Consider the following 25866-nt stretch of genomic DNA (forward strand, 5'->3'; position numbering starts at 1 on the left):
CTCCCTGGCAACTGTCACAATTATAAATGAATTGTCCTCTGTGTGATTGTTTGCATCATAACATCTGGCCCCCACAGAGACTTTAAACTCCATGAGGCGGAGACTCCGCCCTCAGTGTCAGGCACAGTAGGTGCTTGAGGAATATTGTTGAAAGAAAGAAGGAACGAAGAAAAGACTGGATGAAGCATCTTCATTTTCAGCCAGAAGCCTTTCCTCCCGCACTTTCTCCATTGTCTAACTCAACGCAGAAGCCTCTCTTTGCTGACTTCCACGCAGCCTTGGCAACAACCAGGAGCCATTGCATCATGAGCACGGTTGTTTTGTCAGGAGGAGGGAGCTGAGTATATGTCCTTGGAGAGTCATCCTGCTGCAGGAGCACCTACTCCCTCAGGTCCCCAAAACTTCTACCACACACCTCTCTTAGGTGGCTGTGACGGTGTGCTGTAATTGCTTGTTTGTGTGCGGGCTCCCTCCCTCATCAGTCTTCCAACTCCCTCACGAGACCCCGAACTCCCCAGGCAAGGACTGACCTGGAGACGTGTGCATCCCATCAGCATCCAGGACCGAGCTGGAGCACAGAGGTACTCGGGAAGCCTCTGCTGGAAAACAATTTCACTAACGAATGACTCAGGGAGCAGTCGAACAAATAACTAGAGAAATTAGTAAATTAGTGAGTTAATAATCAAACAAGTGAATGTGAAAACAATTATTCAGCCAAGTATTCCCTAAGGTGCAGTGTCCATCCCATGGGTGGTGCACAGATAAATTTAAGAATTACATAAACTAACTTTTTAATTTTAGTTGCTAAGGAACAACAAAAACCAATGTTAGAAAAAAAAATTAACTTGCACCTTAAGTCCTTTATATCATTGATATTATTACTTAGGACAATTTGAGATAAGGAAAAATTAAGCAAATGTGATACTATTATAGAATGTTCTTGGATATGACAAAACTATGAAATTGTCATATAAATGAGTGAGGCTTGGGAACAGATGGCTTGAAATTGAACAGGGCAGAGGGTGAGAGGGAACCCTAGGAGTTCATGAGCTTTTGCTATGTCCCCAGGCACTGCTTTGTTTGACCTGCATTAACTTCTGGAATCTTCATAAGAGCCCTAAGATTAGAAACCACCCATTTGACAGGGGAGAGTATGGATGGAGAGGTGAAATTCTTGCTTGCATGACTAATGAGTGTTTGAACCAGGGTTCCAGCCCCGCTGGAGCCTGTGGTCTTCCACGCAGCCTTGGTCGGACTCTATGGCAGAGAATGCAAAGGGTACAAAGAGAAAATGGGTAAGTGAGCAGGTGAGGAGAGATCAAGGGACCTGAGAACGGGAATCAGGGGCAGCCGAGGCCAGTGCCTTTCCTGAGCATGGCTCAGACCCTCACTTTCCTTCTGCTCCTTGCTTTGCTTCAAATGACCCTTCTTTTATTCCATATCTAAAGGCCCAGTACATGAAATTTGTGCACTTGGGGGGGGGTGTCCCTCAGCTCGGCCGGCACCCTCTCACAGTGTGGGAGCCCTTGGGGGATGTCCGACTGACGGTTTAGGCACACTCACTGGCCTAAGCCGTCAGTCGTCAGTCGACATCCTTAGCGCTGCTGGGGAGGCAGGAGAGGCTCCCGCCACCGCCACTGCGCTCCACCAGCCATGAGCCTGGCTTGTGGGAGCACACTGACCACCAGGGGGCAGCTCCTGCATTGAGCATCTGCCCTCTGGTGGTCAGTGCACCTCATGTGACTGGTAGTTCCACCATTTGGTCATTTTAGCCTTTTATTATATAGGATGACCCCTAAGCACAAGGGTAGTGCTGCTGGCAATGTGGATAAGCAGAAGAGAAGCCATAAAGGCTTCCCTTAAATGAAAAGGTGACATTCTTGACTTTTCTTATTTCATATCACCAAGAAGGGTGAGTACAGTAAAAGAAGGTATTTTGAGGTTGTGTTGATTCTAAAGCATATTCAACTTGGGTTCTTCCTTTCTAAAAAGGAATTCAAATTAGTGATACCAAGGAGATAAGAAAGTGAATATTTGGAATAAAATATAAACCAAGACAAATCATAAATTTTAAAAAACTAACAAACATCACAAAATCTAGAATAATAACCATGTTTTATTAACTGACTGACAGCTCTAGAATGTTTTTCTTACATTTTTGCTTCATGCTCTTTGTCTCATCATGACCAAGATTTTACATAATATTTTTCTATAGAGAAAATGGAAAAATAACTTAAATATTTCCCTCAGTGTGGTTGAGCAACACCTTTTCTATTATTTACAAATACTCATGAGAGCTTTATAACTCATTATTGATGGCATCCTATAAATTTTTAGGATAGTCCTAAAAGTTGGGAAACTTCCTTCCCTAATGTGAGCTTTAGAATTTCAGGGAAATTCAAGTGTTTTTGTGTAGTGACTAATCTTAAATGCTCTTTAAATTAAGGGCCCCCAGTTACCAGCTTGTCACTAATGGTTTATTTCATGGTGTATTCTGAATTTTATGCTAGTGTTCTGTGTCAAATCAGCAAGACATTTAAACAGCAGGAATATGATAATTTTAAAAATTCCCATCAACAACGAAGTAATGTATGGCACATTTATAAATGTATAGCCTGCATTAGTGAGTACACTCCTGAGAGGACAGAACTTCCAGTTTGATTCAGTGTTAATGAGAATCAAATCCTCCACTCACTAGGGTACAGATCTGATGCTCAGAAGAATATTCCACAGGCTAGCTTCCCACTCCTTACATCCCAAAGCATATTTCTCTCCTACTGCCCATTGGTGATGCAGACACCTTAGGATATGTTCACACTGCAGGGCTGCCATTGACCTTGCACCTTCCCATCACAGCACTGGGTTCATTGACAAAGCAGGTATGGGAATATTCCGAGAAGCCAGTGCTATACCAGGATACTAGCAGTACCTGAACTATAAATGAAAGTGATAAAGAAGAACACAAATATATCATATTAACCTCAAAATAAATTAATCCCCTATTCATAGTTTATATAGCCAGTTTCTTAAAATGCCAATGGCCATCCAAATGCCATCTAACTCAGAGGGAAGTATGATAGAGGGAATGTTGGAATGGGAAAAACAATTGTGCTTAAGACATTTTATTTTCACAGATGTTATGGATACACATCACCATGGCAACCCATTGGCAGGACTCCTCCCAGGGCCTGAAATGTGAGAGTCTCTGAAGCTTAAGCATTCGTGGTCTCCAGGTATTCAGCACAGCCAGAAACCCAGGCCTGGAGCTTCTAAACTCTACAGTGGGGGCTCTTTTCATGATGCCTGAGGACCTCCCCATTCCAAGATACGTTTGCATAGTCTGGGGACATCTGCTTGCTTTATATTAGCCACAATTAATAATCAGAAGCAGAGACACAGCCACTTAACATATATCAACCACTCTTCTGGGAGTGAGCTGTCATCCTCCAGTTCGCTTTTCCCGAGATAGGGAAATTGATAGGTCACTAGTGTCTGTGAATAGCACTCAAAAGGTATCATATTTATTTTAGCTGCAGCTTCAAATCAGTGGCTATCTGCATTATGAAGAACATCATTCTATAAAACACATTTGGTCTTCATTTTTCAAATGCTCCTGAAGGGAACATATGGTAATCTGTTTAACTCTGTATTCCACAGAGATACCTAAACCCCATGCACCAAACGCTCATGCTATTTTTATTATAAAATTCATGTCCTTTTTATGCCCTAAATATTCCCCCTTTCTGCTTAGATGGTTAAAAAATACCCGAGGCTACAAGACTATCCTGTTTACCATCAAATTCATGAGTCATACCCTATAGTCATTAAATATAACAGAAATACTATTCACAAGGGGATTAGCAAGCACATACTGGCAGAGCCCATATTCTTCTCGGTTTCAGACATAAACTATTTTGAAGTTACTTGTGTTGTATCAGAACCCATGCTCTCAATCTGACCTCCGGAATTGTTTGTCTCCTACTAGGAGCTAACCCCTGCAAACTTTTCTCAGATGTCCAATTTTGAGGTTATATTCCATAGTCTGATTATTTTACCAGATCCGAATATTGTTTCTCCTTGCTTATGTCCCCCCATCAAAAATGTCATTTAAAAACGCTGATTTCACTTCTTAAATATCCCTAAGCCCTCTGCCCTTCCTGACTCCCAAAGAGAGCTCAATGTGGAATGTGACAATGGGAACTCCAGGCCTCCGTTCTAATGATAGTTATTATTGATGTTGAATCCATAACACAGAGCTGGCGTTTTATTGAAAGTTGCTTGCCAATGCAAGGAAGGGAAAATTGTTTCTAAAATTTGGTTTGTGGGAGAGGCAAGAGTTTCTCTAAAAAAATCAATACCGTTCTTTCTCCCAAAGCAGGTATAAACATGAAATATTAACCTGCCTTTCCTTACACATATCAGCACTTACCAAAGATGGTTTGTGACCAGGCAATTCTCTGTGGTCAAACATATTTAGAAAACACTTCATTTTAAATCCTCCTCTCTGGTTTTCATAATGCACATTAGCATATTCAAGGCTCAAGAAGTTCTGCACTGAAACAAACAATATCTACCTTTAAAAAAAAATTTCCAATTGCTCTTGATCATGTGACTCTTTTTCCTCTAACATCCAACAAAACTAGAGCTCCACAGAGCACACTTTGGGTAATGCTGCCATAATTAAATTTTTTATTTTATTTTTCAGTGGCACATTATGCTATTAATGAATAGATCTTATGCAATGGAGTAACATCTCAATAGGTTTCAGATGATTTGATTAAACTCAGTATTTTTTTAAGATTGAAAAATACAACAATAGAATATATGCTTGCAAAAAATTATGTAGAAATTTTATGTAAGCCTCAGAATTAAGTATCGGAATTCAGAGTTTGAATTCTGTAGATACTGGGTTGCCTTTCAGCAACATCCCCAAATCATAGTTAATGGGTTTAGGCTACTGACTAACCAAATGTTTGTTAATTCATTCATTGTTCTTTTATTTACTGAGCAACTACTATGTACTCACACTGTTGTAGGCACGGAGATACCATGGATAACTTGCTTATAGGGAGTTGTAGCTTACTCGAAAAATAAATATTTGTAAGTAATAACACAAAGACTACTTAATAATAATTGATGTAAGTTCTATAGAGGAGAAAACCTAGAACAGTCATAACAGGGAACAGCAGAAATGACCCAGCTTTGGGGAGGAGGAAGACGTCAGGGAGGGCTTCCTGAAGGAGTTAACTTTAGGCTGTCATTGAAGGAATGATTTGGGAGAGATCAGTTTGAGGAAGAGTACAGCCCCGAAAGGAGTATTATGCAGGGAGAAATGGTTCTGGCTCAGAGAAAGTGGAAGAAAGCCATGTGGCTGGAACCTGGAGAGAAAAAGGGCGAGGAATGGATAACACTGGAGAGGTGAGTAGGTGATCTCCTTAATTCCTGGGATGCCAGTAAATATATGAATATGTTAATTCCAAGATCAGGGCAAAGCATGGTGTATCAAATCTTCCAGCTTCAAGGTACAATTAAAAAGAGTTCTTCGTTTAAAAAGTGAAATGGATTCTATCCTGATCCACTTAAGCTGCTGCCTAACTGAAGGCTGTGACCCACATAAACCCATCGCCTAATCATTGTGGCCCTCAAAGTAGCTGTGGCTCCCAAACCCACCTGACCTTTTATCCTCACCAGTGAAGCTTCCCCTTCCCTAGGTGTCCTTGGTCATGGCCAGGCAGCCTTTAAGTCTCGCTGGGTCTATCCAACAAGATGTGCCTGCTCCCCCCTCCCCTTCTCAAGAGCAACAAATCCAGGTTGGCTTTGTTACCTCTTTTTAGAGGTTATTATTTGAGAGTAGAGGCCCAGTGAACGGATTCCTGCACTGGTGGGGTCCCTCGGCCTGACCTGCAGGGATCAGCCGAAACTAGCTTTCTGACATCCCCCTAGAGGGTACTGACCAGGCCAAGAGACCCCACCGGTGCATGATCAGGGCCAGAGAGGGACTGCAGGAGGGCTCCAGGGCATGTCTCGCCCAGTCGCGATCTGCCGGACCCCAGCAGCAAGCTAACCTACTGGTCGGAGCATCTGCCCCCTGGTGGTGGTCAGTGCACATTATAGCAACTGGTCGAACGTCGAACCATCGGACACTTAGCATATTAGGATTTTATTATATAGGATATCCCATAGGGAGATACTAGTAAAATGGATTTGGGACCACAGATAATATTCCAGGTCATGAAAAGAACGTGGGCCTTTCCATCGGAAAGACCTGGACTTAAATCCAGGTTCAAATCTAGAGAAGTCACTGCCCTTCTCTAAGCCTTGTTTTCTCCATCTATAAATGGGCTTGAAGCCAGGTTTGGGGCTGCACTCGAGCAGTTGTTAAAAACACAGTACCTGGAGCTCACCTGCCGGACTTCCACACACGGTGCTCCTATGTGATTTTGGAAATATCATGAAGCCTCATGAACCTCAGTTTCCTCATCTAGAAAACGGGGTAACCATAGTGGACTTGCTTGGAGAACACACGGGGATGATGCATGTAAAGTTTTGAGGATGGTGCCTCGTGCCAAGTGAGTGCCCTGATTGTTAGATTGAGTCTTAAAACCAGCTGTGGTCATCCTGAGGCTCCTCCAGACAACACATTCAGGTGTGCCTTCTCCAAAAGCCACACACCTCTCATAAAGTCATAAGCTCACCCATCGCTGCCACAGACACCCCAGTCTCTGTTCCTGGCATCGCCTCCCCTCTCTTGCATCCTCCTAGACTGCCCCTCGAGGCAGCCTGTTTTCACCCCTTTCGTGGCTTGATGGCTGTTTAGGTCAGGGACGAGGTCTTGTTTCATGTGCATGTAATTGGCAATAAATCTTTCTTGGCAATAAATATTTGATGCATTTGTTGCTCGGCCCCGTAAAGCCACATTCTCCCTCCATTCATTCCTCACTGGAAGGACGGGGCTGCTGCCCTGCAGTGGGTTGAGCTGCTGTCTCACTACAAAAACCAGCCCCCGCCCCGCAGCCTGAAGACCGCCAGACCCATTTCACCTGCGGCACACGGAGATTCAGAATCCTAATTCCCCCAAATCAATCCAAGGAGGGAATTCACATTTTGAAATTTTATTAGGTTCTCTCTCTGCCATACTAGAATTATGTGACCAAATAAATACACCTTTTTGGTATAGTCAGGTTTTTGCTTTTGGCTTTTTGTTTTTTGTTTTGTTTTGGTGTGTTTTTTTGTGGGTGAGGAATGCAGTGAAAATAACATATCATAGTGTTTAGGAGCAAGAACTAGACATCCCGGATTTCAATCCCAGACGTACTAGTAACCTCAGGAGAGTTATTAATCTCTTGTTTCCATACCTATAAAATGGATGATAATATTAATTTTCACTTCACAAAATTGTTAATACATATAAATACTTAGAATATTGCCTGTTATATGATCCTCATCAATTAGTGTTAGCTACTGGTATTGGTAGTTACTTCAATGATAGTCTATATGTTATATAGCTAGACTCCCCCACACGCTCGCAAACTATTTTAAGTCTTACTATTAAGTCTGTTCTTATAAGTTCCCTTTATAGGCTGCATGTATGTGTGTGTGTGGCACCTGCTACATGCCAGGCACTGTTCCAGGAGGTGGGGGTATACGTGAAAAAACAGACCAGGTCTCTGCTTTTCTGCAAGAAAAGATTGAACAATTATATATATATATATATATATATATATATATATATATATAATTTGGCTTATATGCATCATGAGCCTTATAAGGCAGGGTGGTGGGACAGAGTGCCAATAGAGAGGCAATTTTTGATAAGTGGTTAAGGAGTGGTTTTCTGAGAAGGTGACATTTTAACTGAGATCTGACTACAACGAAGGAATTATCATGCAAAAATCCAGGGGGATCGAATACCAGACAGATGGGGGAAATATGAGTGATCAAGTATTCATCTGAATCATGTCTGTCGCATAATGTGGGCCAGAGAAAAGAAAGGACAGCTTGTGGGACAAAGCTAGCCAGTGGGCAGTTTGGGTAAGTCAAGATTTGTTGGGACACGCCATTTGCTGATGGGTTGTGTAGTCTATGGCTGATTAAAGCTACAATGGCAGAGTTGCAGAGTTGTGACAGGGACCGTGTGGTCCATAAGTCTAAGATGTTTCCTATCCTGCCCTTTACAGAAAGTTTGCTGACCCCTAGTCTAGACCCTGTGACTCATGACCACATGTGTCTGTGCCCTGCTGCTTCCTGCAATCCAGTTGGGTCTGATCTAGTAGATACCAAGAAATATATACCTGGAGAAGGAATAAATGCAGTATATTTTGTGCCTGCTCCAATTCTTTAAAGATTTTTTTAAAAAAATAAAATCTTTGAAATGATAGTTTCAGAACAGTTTTCCTTCAGGAGGACATGGTTGGGTCCCACCTACACAGAGAAGCAGTAACAGAAATGGTGGCCCAGGCAACAGCTATGCTTTGATCTCACCATATGAATTCCCTGCAAGGCACTGAGACCAAGGTTGGCTCCAGGCTGAAACACGGCAGTGGTTCTGTATGTGCCCCTGACCCAGCCAGGGTGTGAGTACAACAAGTAACTCCCCTGTGTATGACGGTAATTCAGAGCAGGATCCCTTCAGGGTGGCACCAGCCAGGATTTGTCAACCTCACTCTATCACTATTTGGGGCCAGAGAAGTGCGTGTTTTGGGGCTGTCCTGTGCATTGTAGGATGTTTAGCAGCATCTCTGGTCTCTACCCACGGGATGACAGTAGCAGTCCTCCTCCAGAAATGACAATCCAGAATGTCTCCAGACATTGCCAAATGGCTCCAAGGGGTGTGGGGAGGCATTGAAAATCACCCTTAGTCGAGAAGTCCTGGCGTACACAGAAAGCATCCTCCTCTTTCTATGGGAGCCTTCAGACATTGGAAGCAAATGTTCTAAAAAAATGGATGTTGAAAGAGTGTAATATTCAATAGACAATCTTTCCATTCAAATCACCCAGCGTGGACTTTCACACCTACCTAAGTGGGCTGTGGGTGCCAGTTAAAAATGCCAATATTGGTCATTCCTAATAACATTATGGAGATTCTTTTTTCCTACTAGGGCATACCTTTTTAAAAATTGTTTAATTTAAAAAAATGTTTAATTTAATCCGAGGTTAAGAGTTGTGTGCCGTCTTTGGAGTTGGGGTGTTGTTGCGGTGGCTGTTTTAAAAACTCTTGTGCACAAATGCAACCCGAGTGCTGAGATACATACCCAGCTCGTAGATCAGGCGTGATGAGAAATCTCTGAACTCTCTCTCTCTGCTGCTCATGAAACCTGCCTGCCTGCCCAAATCTAGTGCCCCACAAGCTGCAGCATCCAGGGCCAATGATACGGAGTGACATTCTCTGCAGAGAGGACCCAGAACAAGGAGAGAATCAGGGAAGTAGAGAGTGTGCAGGCATCTAAGCAGAATCTGTCCTTTCAACAATACAATATATAGAAACAGCAGCAATATAACCTAGAGGAGGGAAATTTGGAACAGTGCCTTATTGGCCTAATTGGATATTGAAAGTAAGTACTCATGGTTGCTTAGGATGCTGTATGTTCCCAACATTAGAATAATTTTTGATAAAGAAGACTTTGTGATTAATTATTGTAAATCAAATAATTTAGCAATAATTTTCTTAACAAATAGATCATAGTTCATAAACTAGTAACCATGAATGTAAATTATATATATATATATAGATATTCATATATTTGGCTCACATTTTGCTTTTAGTTTTGCATTGTCAATTTTTAAAAACAGAAATGTTTTATGAAAAAGTTGGATCTCTGGCTTTCTACAACATCCAAAAGATCTGGCACCACACCCACCTTCTTGAAGGATGACAATCCAGAGGAGATGAGCCACAAGGCATGTGCTTCCCAGTTGGCCATACTCCCCACTACTCCCCAATACTCCATCCTTGACTGTTTCACACATTCAGGTTAGCTGCCTGGGACACTGGCTTGCACCTGCATGTATAGATTAATTTTATCTTCATCTTTGGCCTCTTTCTGCAGCCAAACCAAGTCCCCTTTTACTTGCAAATAAGCTTGCCCCACATGCATTGCTTCCATAAAAGTTTGCCTGACTAATCTTACCCAAATTTCTTACTCCCACTTCTTTCTCCACTCAAATATATCATACTTCATTGATGGCAGCATTACCCAAAATGCACTGTGGAACAAATACACATTATGTGGGGAAAATGTAAGGATACTATGAATGAATTAAGAAAACTCGACAGTACACAAAGTTAAGAGTGCCTTTGCTGAAGTACTTTCAGAGGCAATAAAATGCAAATGTGTTCTGTGAGTTTCCAAGGGGAGGTATGCATCTGAGCATTATCTAGTTTTCCATGGAACGCTGACACTCTATTATCAGACTTGCTTGCTTTTAAAAATTGTGCATTCATAGTCTCCAATATTTTTGCTAATTGTTTTCAATCACAGATAAGTTCCAGAAAAAGGAGATGCAGACCAGCGTGGGGGGCAGAGGGGGAGGCAACTTTTCATTTTACAAAGTAAGGCCATGAAAGAATAAAACATAACCACCATGAACATAAACACTTTTGCATAGAAAAGAAGTCATTTTAAACACTCCCAAAGTGGGAAAAAGAGTATTTCCATAAAGGACTACCCTTTAAACCGAATCTATTAAGCTTGTCAGATGTGTATTTTTTTAATTTTCTTTATTTTACTGAAGATCTGCAAAAACTTCGTCACAGACTGTCACCAATGTGCAAACCTGAATCTGGCCAACATTACTGAAATCTGGCAACAACACGAACTCAAAAACCACTGTAAAAAGAGTTCAGACCTGAGAGAAGAGATGGCAAGTTTCCACGCAAGGTTTTCTCTGATGTGGACACAAATGGAAGCAACAGGAGAGAAGGATGAGATGAAGATGGGAGCTCCCGCTGAGTGGCTTCCCTGAGCAGATCCTCCATGGGAATCACTGGGTGGGGAGATGGTGGAGTGCTGCCTGAGTGACAGGGGCTGCCCTTCCTGGCCTGGCATGGATGGGGACACTGATGATCAGGATGGACAGGGAATGACCATAACAGTTTGGGTGAGAAAAAAAAGAAACAGATGGTTTAAATTTTTAAAAAATGCAAAATGAAAAGAATAAAGCATGCCATCTTCATGAATTACCCATTTTCACATTTATTTATTATTCACAAAGGGATCTAGTGAGGATCCCAAAATGTGTGGTTGAAGTTCCTGCCTCAAGGATTTACTAATCTCTTGAGGAGAAACCAATATAAACGATAAAAAGAAAAAAAATGCTCCTTAAAATAAAAATGGATTATTTGAAAGCCCTATATTTTATCATCCTAATCAACTGGTAAAGGTCAAATGACAAAAAAAAAAAACAAAAAAACAACAAAACAAAAACAAACAAACAAACAAAAAAAATCAACACAAACAAGAAACAACTTTATAAAATACACTTGGGCACTTGTTTGAAGTTCCTACCCAGTATAACTCAAGGAAGGGCCTACTCTTTTTAAAGGATGATTCCTAAGATTTGAATTAAATTGACACCCCTCTTCCAGGGAACTCTCTCTATTGCTACCATCTGGGTTAGATGCCCTACTATGTGCCACCAGAGTCCCTTGCACATGATCTCTCGTGGAATTAATCACTTGAGTTGCTTGAAGGCAGTGGTGGTGGAGTGGGGCGAGGGGGGGAGGGCGGTGATTGTTTTACTTAATGTGATAGCCTTAATACCTAGCACAATGCTTGACATATTGTTAGAATATAACATTTGAACGAATAAGTGAATCTTCTATCAACTGCCCATTTGGAAAAGAAAAACAAAACAAAACAGGTAACTTTAAAAAGACAATAAATACCCTGATATCACAGGACCAAAGTGAGGTGTCCAGGCAAACCAGGTTGCCTAGTGTTCCCAAAAAGATGTACATTGAGTCACTGTTTTTGGTACTGAAACATTGGAAACAAACCATTCCATCAACATGGGAATACACAAATAAAATTCAGGCTATTTAGCAGCTTAAAAGGAATGAGCAAGATCAATATGTACTGACATGGGGAGCTCTGAAAGATGGCGGGAAAAATGGTATGAACATTATGATTCTTTTTATAAAAGTCAAAGGAACTCCAAGCAATTCTGTGCATTTTGTGTAGCAAGAAAAAACACACAATTATATGTCTTATCTCAGGGAATATAACATAGATGCAATTTGTTTTAAAAAATGGCAGGGAGGCCATATTTCAAACTCATAACAGTGGCTTCTTTAGGGGAAGGAGGAAAATGAAAATGGGGATGAGGCCCAAAGGGGACTTAGCACTATTCTACTGTTCATTTATATTTAGAAGGAGAGTACTTTAATTCCATGGATTAATTGCATATACAAACATTTTTTTTCTGCTATGCACTAAACACTGGTATGTTCTTGGACTTGAAATGTTTGCCAATTGTGACCCCAGTTCTGCGGAATATCTTGGTAAGATTTGTGGAATTTTACCCTTCTTTTTCCTTCTTCATTAAAAGCTGAGAAAAACATTTGTGAAGACTATTTCTGAGGCCAACCCTCCTCATTTTGGAACAATCTCATTGTTTGTCAACTGCCAGCTCTGACATTCTCTCTCACTTCCCACGGTCTGGCAGCCTGCACGGAATCTGGAGCCAGTGCGATTCCCCCCTGAAGAAACAGCTTAGCAGTCTGCACGGCGTTTGGAGTGAACGAGGAAAATGTGCAGTTTTCCCCTTCTCTCCCAAATGCCCAAGCGTGTGTGTTAAGATTGGGAGAATCTGCCTCATGGCAGAAATGTGCTACCAGCATCCTCCATAAGAAGAATTAATTTTCGATATGTCTTGCTATGTGATGGAAGCCTTGATAGCACAATAAAAAAATTTCCAAAAACCCCCGCTTTTAATTCCAAAGTTTGAAATAAAAAACAGACCATATAAACGCAATGTTTCATAATAATGATAAATATTGATTGATATACATCTCAATAACCCTGTGAACTGAGGCCTACTATTCTCGTACCCATTTTACAGATGAGTAAACTGAGGGTAGAGGAATTGCAGAGGGTTGTATCCCTAATATGGGACAGTTACTATTTAAACTCCAGCCTTCTAGTTCCAGAGAGACCCATTATCTTTGAACCTGCTTTCCATCGTGCCTCATGTCATTGTCTCTCCTCCTTTGTACTTAGCAAATAGAGATCTTCAATAAACACTTCTTAAATGAATTAATGAAAATTTTACATCCTACAGACACTTGACTAAAGGACATTGGGCAAAGCCAAGGGCATGGTTAATCACTCTAGGTATATTGACAATGAATGGTATAACCTTAACTGGAAAATAATCATGAGATTTAGAGTCATAGAGACAATACAGTCCTTGACTACTTACTTTACTTACAAACTTGGATAAGTTTCTTAGTCTTTCTAACCCTCAATTTCTGCATTTATAAGAGAAGTGTGGCAGGCGGGATTCTAAGATGGTGTCCAATATTCTCACAGCCGGGTGCTCCGCGACCTCTATAAGCCCCTCCTTTGGTGCAGATAGAACCCGTGATTACGATGAGATCACTCCTGTGATTGGGTTACTGACCAGTTGACTTGTAGTTGATCAAATGGAGATTCCTCTGGGTGGGTTGCACATAGTCGGAGGAGCCTTTGAAAGAGGATGAAGCTTCAGGGAGATGAGACCTGCTGGAAAGACAGGAAACCACCATGTGGTGAAGTGCCTCCGGGGCCACAGGGCGATGAACTGCAGGTGACCTTTAGGAGGCGAGAGCAGTTTCTGGCTCATGGCCAGCAAGAAAAGGGGGATGACAAGCATACAGCCACAAGGAAGTGAACTATTCCAACCTCAGTGAGCCTGGAAGAGAACCCAGAGACTTGGATGAGAATCACAGCCTCCACGGACACCTGCTCTCAGCCTGGTGAGACCCTGAGCAGGGGACGCATTGGAACTGTGAGGTGATAAATGTGCATTGTTCTTAAACTACGAAGCGTATGTTAACTTTGTATATAGCAATAGAAAACTAATATAGACAGCGGTACATCATATAGTGACATAAAAATTAACTAAAATAATATAAGAAAATTGCCTAGCACATTTGTGCTCCTGGAAATTTTGGCCCCTTCCTTCTTGGGAGATGCGATGTTGCCCACTCATGGCGCTGAAAGTGAGAGTGATGGCTGGAGTTCCAACAGCCAACTTGGCCTCTAAAGGACAAGAACCACAATAGGGATGAATCAAACCAAAAACCCTGGGTTTGAAAACATGGAGGGAGCCTGGAGCCCTTGACCATCACCGAAAAACCACATCAACCTGGACTTGCGTATGCAAACAATACTTCGCAGGACCTAGTCACTCCCAGCCCAACCCAGTCCTGTTAATAGATTCTAATTAGTGAGATACATTACTCAATGTATTGACTCATAATCAGGCTCTCACCAACAAAACTATTGGCAGTGCTGACTTTATTTGCAGGAGCAGGATACCATGGACTTTCTAGAACAGAGAAACCCAAGTGATATTCAAAATGGGGCCATTCCACTTATTAGCCAAGAATCCTGGAGAAGAGAGTTGAGATTTCATCTTTGATTGAAGGAGCTGTGAGTGCACAATGAGAGGTAGAGATAGAGACAGACAGAGAGAGAAGAAAGGCACGGGACATTCCTCGGTGCAGCTGGGTTCCTCAAAACCACTGTATTTAAGAACCATCCGCATCGTCGTCTGAGGAGAAGGGTCATCAGCCAAGGAGAATCAGATTCTCTCCTGGAGCTCATTTCAATGTTAAAACTGCAGGCCTCTCTCTTTCTGGAGAGATTTCCTATTTTATCATTAAAACTGCTGATCGTAACCCCACTAATGTATGAATATTGCTCACACACACAGAAAAGGAGCTAATGCGATCAAACGCAACACTAATATTAAATTACCGTAACCCATTTACCTTGCCTGCACGTTATTGTTTGCCCCCTCCCCTTGGCAAGAGGTTGTACACGCACACACAATCTATAAACTCTTCGCAGGAATACAAAAGCATCCTCTGTGATGTTGATAAGAAACAGGACAGTCACTCTCTCCTGACATATTTGTTCTTTAAAAACAAATCAATGGCACGGGGATTTGGCACCTGAATACAGAACAACGGCTTGATGAGGCAAAGATTGTCTTCATTAAGGACATTAATATTCATAGGGAGTAGAAAATCTGACACAAGAGAGGACTCACTAACCTTTTCTCATATTAGATTTTTACTTCTTAACACAATTACAGTCCGGCAATGACTTAATTAATGCTGCTTTTCGTCAGCCGCCTTTAAAGAGCTGTCAATTTGGTCCTGCAGAGGCTGTCAACGAAACAGAAAGACAGTCATCTCGGTGAAAAAGACACAGGAAGAAATTCAAACACTTAATAATATTCAAAGTGCTAGGCAAAGTCACATATCAACGGGGATTAAGGGGAATTTTTGTCTTTCCCTTCCGTCTTGTTGAAGTGAGTCTTGGCGATGGTGTGCTGGGACTTGGTGGGTTTGGAAGGCAGAGAGAATGGTGCCATGGGAGGTAGAAGGAAAGAACCCCCGAACCTACAAATGGGGCATAGCAACGACCTGTAACCAAGGCGAAGGTAGCCCGGGACTTGAGAAAGGACTTGAGAGAAAGCATGTCCAAACACCTCTCTGAGTAGATGAGAAAATTAGTCCCACGGATCATTGAACCAAATGTTGAAAATCTTAACTCTGCAGGCCAAAATTTCACCTGCAGGTATTTTTATTTTTCTTAGTTAAAAAGGATTTTTTTTTTCCACAGGGTTAAAAAGGATTAAATTAAAGCATTTTCCCAGATAACTTTCAGGATGCAGCGTTTTGTTAAAGCTTAGACTATCTAGCGACACTGTCATGGTCATGACCTGCAGAACTTGAGAACTGGTGGCCCCGGCCAGTTTCACCTCACCCTCAGCTTTCACCTGGTCAGCCTTGATCTTCTCCTTTACCAGCTGACCCTTCAAGGCATGTGTGATTGACTCACTTTACCCAACTTGACTTCAACCTCTCTCTAAACACAACCCCAGACCTCCCCCGATGTTAACAATGTGCTCAAACCCAGGGTTTTCAATTTGAATAAACGATGCTGTTCTGAGGATATTTTCCTTTCGTTATTTCTTGCCTAAAAAGGGTGTATTCCTGTCACATGGCGGGACTACATCTCCCAGCTCTTGGCCTGCATCTCAATCACAGCACTTCTGATATTTGGGGTTAAATAAGTCTCTCGCTGGGGTCTGTCCTGTATATTGGAAGATGTACCAGTATAGCAGCATCCCTGGGCCCCACTCATGAGATTCCAGTAGCAAGTTCGCCATCCCCTCAACGTGACAAACAAAAATGTCTCTAGACATTGCCAAGGATCCCTGGGGGACAAAGTCACCCTCGGCTGAGAATCATCGGCCTAACTGGTACCTTCTCCAACTTTAGCTTCAGTGCCCCGTCTCAGAGGGCCTAACCCGACCACCCTAGTCTGCTCTAATCTCTGCTGGGGCACCCCACCCTGTTCATTTCACACACTGCCTGTTGTGGGGTGTTTTATCTATTGTCTTTTTTTGTTCAGTGTCTAGATTAAAAGCAGCACGAAAATGAAGGCTACTATAAATATTATTAGAGTAACTGATTCAGCATTTCACCATCACTGCAAGGTTAATTATGCCGCATGAGCAACCCTTCCTCTTGGTGGCTCTGGGGCAGAAAGCACAACCTCACTATTCCTCTCTGGTTGGGCCCTGGTGGCTCAGGTCACACGCACTGGACAAGCAAGCAACCTTCCGTGACTGCAGCACCGCTTTCCTGCTCAGGGGACAAGGCGACGTCCCAGTTGTTCCCGTCTGGACCTTAACTTCTGTTTCAGAAAGAATGAACATTCCTGTAGGAATAACCGTTCAGCGATGCCTTTATTTCTTCCAGCCTGAGAAGCTATTGGCTGCAACTCTACCTATGAAGGAGATACGGAGAAACTTGAAGCTTTCTTTGCTGGAGGAAGAGTTAGAGTTCCACCACTTAGCCAGGCAAGGAAAGTCCAGACAACACTCATGTGCCCAGGGGGAAGGACACAGTAGGAACTTGTAGGGCTGCCCCTCCCAGCATCCTTTGCCATCAGATCAGGTTGCTGCAGAAGAGGTGAGATGCTTACATAGGGACAAGGTGTCTGGGGCAAAGAAAAGTTTACGGACCCCTTTCCTTCAGTGGCTCAAACGTTTAGACCCTCTTTGATGGACTGAGTTATTCTTGTTTAAGATCTCTGGACAGGTCCCAAAGGGGACTCACTGGGATGAGGGGCATCCTGGCTGGTGGCCCAGAACAACATCAGTCCCTCAAGGTCTTTTGGAAAAACCTGCCCAGGGCCCACCATGTGACATGGGCTAGAGAGACCTCAGACCTGCCATTCCAACACAGCGGCATCCTTCACGGAAATCCTGGAGTGCACCAGGGAATCCCAAGAAGGCTAATACATGGGCTTCTAGGGTTAGGACACCACTCCAGTCAAAGCTAAGATCTTAAGCAGCCAAACCGACTCCTTGAAGCAGTGGACAATGAAAGCCACAGAGGCTGCATGGGACCAGTTCTCCACAGTGACACCCTGTGGAAGCACCAGAAATAGTAGCCGCTTCCCCAACTGGTTTGGAGACTCCCCAGCCCATTTCTCTCTCCCAGTGGTTTTTGAAGCAAGGGGGACTTGCAGACTGGTGCAGCCACTGTGGAGAACAGTATGGAGTTTCCTCAAAAAACTGAAAATGGAACTCCCATTTGACCCAGTAATCCCACTCCTGGGAATATATCCAAAGAAACTAGAAACTTGAGATGAATATAGCTCCTGGGACTCAGTACCAATTCATGTAGGTATGGGAGACAGGGTATGAGGTCAGGGAAGGTTGTATGAAGGACATACTAAAATTTCCATTTCTGAGTGTTTCTTGGGCTTCGAGTCATTAAGTGAAACTAATAAAAGAGGTGTGGCTGTTTTTATTCCTCCAGTTGTAGAATCACGTTATACCAGTTATGCCTTTCGGGGTCTGCAAATTAACCTGGCTCTGATGTCAAAGATAATTTAAAAAAGCTGTTGTGAGAACCACCAGTAAGGATAACTTGGATTTTAAAGTTTCAGAACCAGACTTGTAAGAATGTATTGCCCTTATTGTTGGCCTTTTCTTTATGCACTACCCCATGGGTAATGAGGTATCTTCACATTCAGGCTGGCCAGTCCTAAGTTACAGAAGCAAAGAACTAATCACACCTCCATTATCTCCCATCTGTCCAGAAGGTGGCGACCCAACGATCCCCAGACACAGTCTAGGCGGTGGTGACCCAGAGCTCCCCCAACACTACCCAGAGCCCGGTTCCCAGGTTTTGAAGGCATTTCGGGGCAAGGTTCAAGTGGAAACCTCTATCTGGAGGCCTATCTGGGTCCTGCTTCTGCCACAGAAGCTGGGGAAAGGGTGGTGTGGGTTGTTCTTGGTTTCCCCTCCCCACTCCCATGTTAAATGTTTGCAAACACAAATCTAAAAAGTTCTAACAAATAATTAAATTTCCTTAATAAAGAATCGAATGTCAAAAAAATAAATAAAAAGTTCAAGTGATGAAGGGCTACAGGGACAGGCTTCGGCACGGCACAGGTCTGAGTTCAAGTCCAGCTCTGCCACTTGTCAGGTGTGCAACCTTGAACAAGTTGCCCATACGGCCAACTATTTCACTCCAGTTAGCCTACCTTGAGAAGTCCTTATAAGTGAATAGATGTGCTTTTTAAGCACCATTTCATGTCATCTCATAATATCCACACAGTGAGGTTTAGCGATGGTGACAAATTGCTCAGGATGATGCCATTGGGAAGTTGTGGCATCAGGACATGAACTTGGGCTGTGCTCCCACCACCACTCTGCACTGCTTCTGTCATGGGGTTTTGTGATCATCAAACGAGATCAGGTATATAAGTACTTAGCCGAATATGTAGCACATAGTCATTGATAAACAGATGCTGTCTCTTGCTCTTACACACATTAATATCCTACTCCTAAACATTACCTCCTTCCTACCCCTTCCACTCAACTAACAGTGAAATCTCTTTGTTTACTTATTTAACCATGACCTAATTCTGCATGCTTCTGTCTTAGGTCCTAGCCTTTCTTCTAAGACCTTCTATTTGTTCAAGAAATCATTTTGTCATTGCTTGAGCTCATGTTCTCTTACCCATTCATATGTAGACAACAAGTACAATTTTTTCATACAATCCTAACATAATTGTTGGAGTTCCCGTCTAAGTTGGATGTCTGGGACCCATAATAGCATCTCTGCCCCCAATAAGACCTCCTCATGTTGAAACTGAGCCTTTTTGTATAACTGTATACATTGAACTGAGTTTGTAAACATTGAAAGCCTATAGTTGACTACCAATAGATGTTGATTTGACTTGAAAGTCTCTCCAGGGGTTCAAGTCATATTTTATCATTATTAGATTCTATAGACAAAACCACTTGCCTTTAAAACTACCGTTAGAAGAAAGATATCCTGATTTTCCCACTGTGGAACACCTAATCCTTAGCAGGCCTGGCTTGCCAACATGGCAGGGCAGACCCGAGGGCTTGATCCTTTCATTCCGCCACACTCGCACTCAGGGAAAGCTTACCCACAGGTGGGCCAGCAGGTGCTCCGAGGGTGACCCGCATTTATCATCCAATGAACTCACTTATCTCTGAGGACTTGGTGTCTTTTGGGAGTCACGCCTGTCATGGGGAAGACTGAGAACCCCTTTCAACGAAAACCTAATTTACTTAAAGAAAAGTGTATGTGCCCCTTCAACAATCTTTTTGTGTACTATTCCATGGACAGGATGATGGAACAGACAATTTCAAGCCAAGGCACTTTTCTAAGACACCTGTCTGCAGATAACTGATCATGAAATACAAGTGTCTGGAACGCCCGGAAGAGGGATTGCGATGCACCCACCGCGATAGGCTGGGGCAGAGATGGATGCTTGCTCACCGTGTTAGGCAAATTCTCCCTCCTCAAGGGAAGAAAGAGAGGTTGTCAGGTCTAAGAAAGAGGACTCTCCTTGCCTTCCCCAACATGACATCTGATTCATGTGTCAGGGCAACAAGAAAGATCATTCTCATTCCATAAAATGGGTTCGAGGAAATGTGAGGAGAGAAATCAACGTAAACAGTCATGAGCAATCTGCTTGTTTTGGAATTAGAATGCAGATATAATGGAATAAACTTAAAAATCAGATCTTACTGCTATTTTCATAGTCGTTGATAATTGCATCAGTGCATATCTATATAACGTCAAATGTAATGACAGAGATTATGGATTGAATGCCTTCTATGTGCCAGGTAACATTCTAAGTTATTTGCATATCCTATCTTAGTTAATTTTGACAATGATACAATGTGGCAGGAATCACTTCGCACTTTATAGATAGAGAAACTACAGTCAATTCTCTGTGACTTGAAGGTTTATACTCTTAAATTTTGCTACAAATCTCATGCACATGTATGTCTGTGTTAACACAGATTCTCATGTATGTTTGCAGATTGCACCCTGGGAGCTCTCAGATAATGCATGGATGCAGAAAGAATGGGACTGAATAATTGTGCACAGTGGCTGTCACCGAGCCTTAATGGAAAAATAAACAACATGAAACAAAACGGTAATAGCTGAGTGCTGTGTCTACCCTTTGTCTCCTCCACCAACACCGTGGGATCCTGAAACTGACATGGGTTTGGTGCCTGGGTGTGTGCAGTCCTCATCCGTCCGAATGCCTAACACAGCATCCCTATCAAAAGCCCTTTGTGACAGGATCCTTTTCTGAAGCAGTGAGCGGAGGTAGAGATAAAAATGAACGTTTCCGTCCCAGCTTGTGCTAACTCTCACATTCACTTTTAATGAACAGGTCGGACGTGGTTCTACGCTTGTCTGCATTTTCTTTAGACCTCATTTCTCCCCTTCGGCTGTAATGAGAGGGGAAGAGAGGAGCGGAGAGCTGCTCCAAGTCCTGCAATAGTTCATAAATATCTCTTTAAATATGAAACTGTCTAAACCCTCGGTGTCCATTACTTATTTATGAAGCTCCTTATCCAAACTTCTCTCCATATCTTGACCACTCTCTGAACTCACCCATGGTCTCTCAATATGTCAAAAACAGAGCCGGCCTCCATCAGATCTCATCATCCTCTCTCCCCTCTGCAATCACCTTTGTGCTGGTGCAAGTTCAGTTTTGGACTATAATTCAGTGCAGTGCTCAATCTGCCGTTGATTCCGCTGTACTGTCTGCCCTGGAATCATGGATGAACATACGAACTCATCCTTAGAACATGCTTACATTCACAAACCAAAATCTTTTTATCCAGGAAGATAGACCTGCAAGTGAGTTCCCTGGCATCTACATAACAATACACTTCACTAACAAGTAAGCCAAGTAGATAAAATAAAATTGCTTAAAACAAAAATTTTTGAGCCATGGCCAGTGTGGCTCAGTTGGTTAAGCATCATCCTGTGTACCTAAAAGTCACCAGTCCAATTCCCTGTCAGGGCACATGCTCAGGTTGAGGATTTGATCCCCAATCAGGGGTGAGTGCAGGAGGTAACCAATCAATGTTTCTCTTTCACATCAACATTTCTCTTTCCCTCTCTCTTCCCCTTTTTAAAATAAATTTTTAAAAATGTATTTAAAAGAAATTTTTTTGAAACACAGAAAACTATGAAGAAAAAACTTGTTTTTTAATTTTATTTTTATTGTCTAAAGTTTTACACATGTCTCCTTTTCTCCAATTGAAACCCCCCGCCCCCAGCCAGAGAAACTTTTAAAAATCATGACGAATATGCCGATCCCCAAATAATACTTTTAAATACTTTGGTATGTTTCTTTGTCTGTGCATTTTGTGTGTTTATTTGTTTTGCACAGCTTAGATTATACAAAATGTAACACTGTGGATTCTTCCCTTAATAGTGAAATTTAAGATTTTCACATAGGAATAAAAATATGTTCTAATCATCATAAAAGAAGGAACACAGAGCAAATGTACTTAATGAAACACAAACAAAATAACATAAAAAGAGAGGCTCAGATTCTCCTTCCAAAATTTAGTCTTGTGTACCCCAGCTTGATCCCAGGTCAAATAGCATTCTCTGTATATCTAATATATTCTGGATTGTCTGACTAGCTGAATAATGTCCTATTTATTCCCATTTGTTCTATTTGATTAATAATCATTATCAATATTTTGCTTGACTATAAGTTCCGCGAAGAAAGGTACCATACTTGTTTTATTTCCTCTGAATATTCAGTACCTAGCGGGATGCCAGGCCCTTGGTAGAAGCTTAGGAAGTGTGTGCTGAATGAAGAAATGATTTGTCTCCTTTCCCTGTGTAACCTCCGGTGAGAATTAGATGCCAATCAAGTGGCACTGGTATTAGACCGGCAAAGGAGGAAATAGGATGCTGCATTTTGTAGTCAACATCGGAGGGAAAGGGATTCCTATCTAGCTCAGCATTGTTGTTTTTAATTATTCTGCCTGTTTGGAGAAATAAATAATTACAAATCCTTTTGTGAATTTCAATACGTTTAATCTCTGAAAGATTGGCCCCAGTCAGGGAGCCCTTATAAACACCGTGAGCATTCCCAATGGCCTTTGGGATAATTCTAAGACTTCTTCACGTTGGGCTGATGGTAATTAATACCATCCCAACAGTGCACCTGAACACTTTATTATGCCACAAAGGAAAAGACAGAAAGAAGCCCTAAACAAACAGAAAGCACATTAAGTGACATCATTAAATGTTGGATGCTTCATTGAACTCTGTGAGATGTTTTACAAATCTCAAAGACAAAAGTTCTACGCACAGGACTCCAGATGTGGAAAGAATTGTGACTCCTCCCTAGACATATTTACCAATTGTGCTTTATTTTTCCATTTAAAAATGGGGATAAAAATACTAGCTACCTCATACAGTTATTGTGGTGGTGAATTAATATCTTAAAGCATGAAGAACATTGCCTGGCCCAGAGCAAGTACCCCAAAATATTACTAATTCTGCCCTGGCAGTTTCCTTATCCTATATAATAAAAGCCCAGCGACCAAAATGGCGGAATGACCAGAATGACAAGAGACCAGAACAACCGCTGCCCCTCACCCCAGCTGGCCCTGTCTCCCAGTGGGGACCCCCACCCGGATCAGGGGTGTGGCTGGCCTGCAAACCACCCGTGGCCCCTCACCCCAGCTGGTCCCACCCTCCAGTGGGGACCTCCCCCCCAATCCGGGGTCCCCATCAGGGCAGGCCGGCTAGTCCCCACCTGTGCCCTGAGCCTCTATCCTATATAATAAAAGGGTAATATGAAAATTGAACCTAATGATGGAATGACCAGAATGACCGCTCGACCAGTCTCTGTGAGATGCACTGACCACCTCTCACACCCTTTCCCCAGCTGGCAGGCTCTGATTGCCTGATGGCACCGAATGAACATATGAACATGAGGCCTCATCTTCCATCCCCACCCAGACATCAATCCCTAGACCCAGTGAGGCATTCCTCTTAGGTTTCTGCTCATCTCTAGCATTGAATAAACACTTTGCTTGAGATGCCTAAGGATTTCCATTCTTGCTTTTGAGCTTAGCCATGTATTTAAATTATAAAATTTTCCAGCACTTCTATGTTAATGTGGGACAAGGAGATTTCACACATCGGATTTCACAAGTCTGCCCTATTAGGCAGAAAGAAGCCCTCCTGAATATTCTCTATGTGTCACATTTTTTTGTGTAATTATATCCATGCTGGCTGCACAAGGTTTTTTTTTTAATTTTGTTCCTTTCATTTAATGTCACAATAAAAATTATTAAAATTTCCCACGATTATTAAAACTCTGTGTAAATGGAATTTTAATGGCTGTAAACTATCCCATCAGACGGATGCACCCTAATCTATTTAAAATTCCCCTTGTCAGACATTGCGTTTTTCACTACACTGTTACTGAATGGGAAGTCCTATTGTCTTTTGTGTTCTAGGGAGAGAAGAGAGATGTTTCAGTATTTCAGTTTTAGAACAGATTTTTAGAAGCGAGGGTGCGAGGAGGTGAAATGACGTGTCCATGGTCATACAGTCAGTCAGAGGCAGAAGGAGGCGTGCAGGGTGGCTCGACTCCTACTACGCTAGAGCTCTTAGGAGCGACACTGACACGTACCATCCTCTCTTTAGCAATAAGGGGCTTGGAGATCGTGTAATTGCAGCCACATTCTCTAAGACCCAGGTCTGTGCATGAGAATTGCCAGGTGGCTTCTCCGACACCAGGTTTTCCTGGAGAGCTGGCTGGCAGGCCGGACTGGTCGGCCCGTGTGCATCCCCAAAAACGTAAGACAAAATGACAGGCAGACACTGCGTCTGAGAGCTCCCTAGTTTGAGCTTCAGAATATTCCTTAAGACCCAAGCCCCTCCCAACACACAAACACATACCATTTTACTCTCTGTTGTCTGAACAAACTCTTCCCAGTCTATCTTAGTTCCCTTCCCTCTCTCTGACGATTATCAGAGTGGTACAACTATGGATTTCTTCCCCTTTGAAAGTCTGGCATCTCAAAAACATCACATTCACCAAGATAACCTCATTTAATTCTATTGTCTCAATACATTTTATTTAAGCCAAACATAAAATAACCCTAAACATGTGTGCTTACTTGTAGAACCTCTCTACAAGGTCTATTTTCCCATGAAGACTTTCACTCTCTTACCTGACACATCACGACCAACACTACTCCTAATACAGTACATTCTGCTAACACATTAATACCCAAATTCGTGTCAGATACTCTTGACCACCAACCTACATGCCCTGAGGGGAGAGAGACAGTGCCTTATGTCACAAAGAGTGGTTTACTACCCTATGTCACTTACAATAGCCTACCTGTTGGCCCAAGTATTTGCTGCCTTTCCTTCCTCTTTTGCTAAAACAGATGTTTCAGCCTAGTCCTGGGCATCTCATGACGTGCCAGCCTCTTCCCTGAAGCCCAGCCCAGTGGCCGCCACACAGCGTGCCGTGGGTCTCAGAAGGACACAGCGAGCACGGCTGGGCCATTTTCACCACGAATAGCTGCTTGTTTGCTGTGGAGAAGAGAGGCCTCAGGGTTAGAAGGGAACAAACTGCTCAGCCTTTAATGTTTCTGCAAAATTATCTTGTTGACAAGTGCGGCATTATAAATTTGAATCCATTAGCTAAAAGGATCCATAAATATTTGAATAATGGCCTTTTTAGAGTTTTACCAGTCTATCAAACTTGTCACATGTCCACTTTTTACAGTTTTCTGACTGCTGGAATGAAAAGGGCTGAGCTAAATCTTATGGATGGTTTCTAGATATAGGTATTTTATCCTGGCTTTCAGAATGAAAAACACTTTGTCAAGTGGAAGTTGATTAACAAAACCCATTAGTATCTGCGGGTAGTGGCAGAGGAGGCTCTGTCCACTAAAACATGCTCCCCGTCCCGGGCAGTGGCATCTGGCCAGCGGGGGCTTTTGGTCCTGGCCTTGCAACCAGGACTGGCCAGATGATAAGTTCTGGCCAATCAAATGTACACAGATGTGACCTGAGTCACATCCAGTCCAGAGAGGAGTTTTATGGAGCCTGTGTATCTTCTCTGTTCTCTATCTCTATCTCTATCTATCTCTATCTCTATCTCTATCTCTATCTCTATCTCTATCTCTATCTCTATCTCTATCTCTATCTCTATCTCTCCAGCTACAAAATTTATAAAGTGAGGACTCTGAGGCAGAGAATCAGAGCCCTAAACTAGAAACTTACATTCTGAGCCACTT

At 42.5% G+C, this 25866-nt stretch overlaps 2 long non-coding RNA genes across 2 annotated transcripts; one reads left to right on the forward strand and one right to left on the reverse strand.

Moving 5' to 3' along the window:
* Positions 1-494: 494 nt before the first annotated feature.
* LOC129150908 (uncharacterized) lies at positions 495-11102 on the forward strand. Its single transcript, XR_008557714.1, has 3 exons — positions 495-581; positions 3135-3233; positions 10732-11102. It is a non-coding gene; the product is annotated as an uncharacterized LOC129150908 (long non-coding RNA).
* On the reverse strand, positions 576-25046 carry LOC129150907 (uncharacterized). The gene is made up of 4 exons (XR_008557713.1): positions 24960-25046; positions 15260-15373; positions 13621-13721; positions 576-650 (listed from the first exon to the last, which is right to left on the reverse strand). It is a non-coding gene; the product is annotated as an uncharacterized LOC129150907 (long non-coding RNA).
* Between the last annotated feature and the right edge of the window lie 820 nt (positions 25047-25866).

The sequence above is a fragment of the Eptesicus fuscus genome, chromosome 12 (assembly GCF_027574615.1).
Source record: "Eptesicus fuscus isolate TK198812 chromosome 12, DD_ASM_mEF_20220401, whole genome shotgun sequence".
Classification (NCBI taxonomy): domain Eukaryota; kingdom Metazoa; phylum Chordata; class Mammalia; order Chiroptera; family Vespertilionidae; genus Eptesicus; species Eptesicus fuscus.